Source organism: Pelophylax lessonae, assembly GCF_965119305.1.
Source record: "Pelophylax lessonae genome assembly, chromosome: 3".
Taxonomy (NCBI): Eukaryota; Metazoa; Chordata; class Amphibia; order Anura; family Ranidae; genus Pelophylax; species Pelophylax lessonae.
The window spans coordinates 182093278-182096454 of record NC_138770.1 but is presented as its reverse complement, the minus strand read 5'-3'; the positions used below and the strand labels follow the sequence as shown (position 1 = coordinate 182096454).

The 3177-nt window shown below is 38.8% G+C and overlaps 1 pseudogene across 1 annotated transcript; it reads right to left on the bottom strand.

The window, feature by feature from the left end:
* Window positions 1-2006: 2006 nt before the first annotated feature.
* Window positions 2007-2728, bottom strand: LOC309550433 (tigger transposable element-derived protein 1-like; annotated as a pseudogene). Its single transcript has one exon. The product of its transcript is annotated as a tigger transposable element-derived protein 1-like (transcript).
* Window positions 2729-3177: the final 449 nt, after the last annotated feature.

Genomic DNA, 3177 nt, shown 5'->3' with positions numbered 1-3177 from the left:
TCATAATGTGGTGATCTCCCAGCAACCACCCCTTAGACCAAATGACCAGATAATTGGTCAGATGGTCTCTGTCAACACTCCCCTTGATGTGAAGAAAAGTGGAATACATCCACACTGGAACAGTTCCCATGTACCATCAAACTAGGAACCTCTGCCAAGTTTGAGAACTGATAATACCTAGCTCATCAACTGAATTCTGCTAAACTCAGGGACGCTGCAAGTATTCCTCCTTCTCTACTCTCTTATTTCTTTGTTGCTGTAATATGTCTATTTCTTTGAAACACCTTTTTTTCTGTAAACATTTTATTTGCACCAATTTGACCTTTTCATTATTAAACCTTATTCAGAAAAGTGTTAAAACTGTCTTTGAGGCTCTTTTAATGAAAGCTAAACGAATCCCTGTCTCTTGAAGAGCGCTACTGTATACAATAAATTGCTGAACATACCTGCCTGCGGTGACAATGTGTGTTACAGACATTTATTCTAAAATTATATTTAGTACTGCTAAGATTATGAATTTCTGCCTCTCTGTTAAAAGGTGGTGATGGTAAATATAGGGTTAATTGTTTAATTGATGTAGCCCAGTGACAATCGATCTCAGGCTGCTGGCACCAAGATTGTGGTCCCAAGAGCTGGAAAATCTTTGTGCGTGGTGCAGCTGAGAGTGGCATTGATACGTAAGTGGCAGTACGGTGTGAGATTGGCATGTCCTTTGTCACGAGTTAGTGAGGGCAGGGATCTGATACCTGTGTCCATCACGTTATCCATTTCATGAACAATACTTTTTATAAGAATCACACAAAATGATCACAATATACAACCACAATCACTTCCATGCAAAAAAAAAAAACAAAACAAAAAAAAAAAACAAACCCAAAACATTAAATAATTTTGTGGAACAGCAAAAAACCCTTAAAGGTAATGACAGTCCTGCAGGACAAAGATTATAAAACATTTTTATACATTACAAAGATAGCAATTTGAAGCTTACTCAAACTTCACCAGGAAATTAAGGTTAATCAACAGAGGCAAGGATCTGCTTTATTTCAGTGTTCTGGCAAGGAGACTGAAATAAGAAATTGAACTAAAATCTTACACAGAGCTAGAATTGAGTAACTGTAAACTTGGTGAAAAGCAAAAACTATGACCACTTCAGACAATGATGGAGCGGTTGCTCAATCTAATAACTTTATGAAATTATCTTGCTCGCGTATTTAATATTAATTTTGAATCATAATGCAAGTCAGAGTATCATTAGTCTTAGTTTGCTACCATAGTTACAACTGTTGTTACATAACATTTCTGTTTTATGAGCTGAAGTTTAATTTATATAAGCCGCTGTACCATGCAGTAGTTTTAAAGCAGACATGCCAAGCAGCATTGAAAGCTTTGCCACAAAACATGGCACCTGTACTGTAGTGCATTATAGATCTAATGCACTAAGCTATGATAACTCTTATTTGTAGGGATGAGCTTTGGGTTCAGGTTGCACATGGGTTCCCAGCAAACCCAACCCATTCCTTATTCACATACACAGTGAACTGCCACCATATCAACTATTTACCACCAGTAATGCACTTCTCTAATGCACTGGAATTAAAACTTAGGTTAGGTGGCTTAGAATGGCAAGAATGGGGGTGTTGTTATGTGTCAGCAAGGGTTACCAGCAGGCATTTGTCAGTGTGTATGGAGTAGATAGGGATAGCAGCCTGTGTGTGATTAGAGAGATATATATTCGCTATACAGTGCTCTACAGTGTTATACACAGTGCTGCATTGTGCCACATTACTGTGAAGTGCAGTGTGGTGGGCTACATATTAAAATATTTTACTATTGAAAATTATATAGAAGTGTGGCTCTACCTTTAAAGCAGCAAAAATGAGAGATCAACTTAGCTCTTCAACAACACATAATCTGCTCCCATAAATTCTAAATATATAAAAAAAGGGGATGATTCAATCAAATTCCTTGCATCTTAAACAAAGAGCTCCAATGCCCACATCAAATCAAATGAGTGCAAAACAGCAGAAAAGATGAATTAGTAACTTTGGAGCTGAAAATGGACTGGCAGGCATACAGGTATCTTCTGTTTCACAAGTCAAGTCTTCAAAGGCGAGACACAGTCTTGCTGGCAAATTGGGTGTATTACAAATATCAATCAGAGTAGAAGCAGGACTTGATGGGGATGTCAGAGCTGAAAATGAACTGTCAGTTGATGATGATCTAGGATCAAAATGACTGTCAGTCAATGTGGATGATCTGTGTGCTGATGGGCTTTTAGAAAAGTAAGTGTCTATGGAGGTTTGAAGTGTAGCTCTCTTCTTTTCCCTGTAGATTTCTGTGTAGCAGGCAAAGCCCCTGAAATGTTAGCATTGACTTTGGAACTTCTTTCAAAATCCCTATCATGCTTTTCAAAAAGAGCCATGGCGCTATCAAAATGCCGAAAAGCTTCAAAGAGAATTTTTGTAGTTAAGCCTTCAGGCTGTTCAATGATCTCAACCTCATCCTGCACATCTTCTTCTCTTTCCTCGTCAAGTTCTAGAAGATCTTCATTGCTGAGGGGCTCAGTGTGGGACGCAAGCAGTTCAGCAACATCTTCTGGCACCACTTCCAGCTTTAACTGCCTTGCCATCTCTACAATATTTTCAGAAACATTAGCTAAATGGTCTTCAAAGCCTTCAAAATCATCAACTAACTGTGGGCATAATTTTTTCCAGGCTCTTTTCATTGTGGTTTCCTTTATGTCATTCCAAGCATCTCTTACAATTTTAATGCAATCCAAGATGTTGTAGGTTTTCCAGAATTTGAATAGGACTTCTTTACCATCACCTTCTTCTTTGTCTATTGCTGCAACACACTTACTGAATGTTCTTTTCAAGCAGTTCAACTTAAAGGCGGCTATGACACATTGATCCGTTGGCTGTAGTAGTGAGGTGGTATTTGGTGGTAGGAATTGCACTCAAATGTTAGGGTTCAGCTCATCTAGCATTCGAGGGTGTCCAGGGGCATTATCAACAAGCAGCTAAATGTGGAAAGGGACCCTGTTGTCCTTGCAATAGGCTTTCACCTCTGGAACAAAGCAGGTGTCAAACCAATCTTCAAAAAGGGTTGCAGTTACCCATGCTTCTTTGTTAGCTCTCCAGTGCACTGGAAGTCTAGTTTTAACCTAGTTCTTCA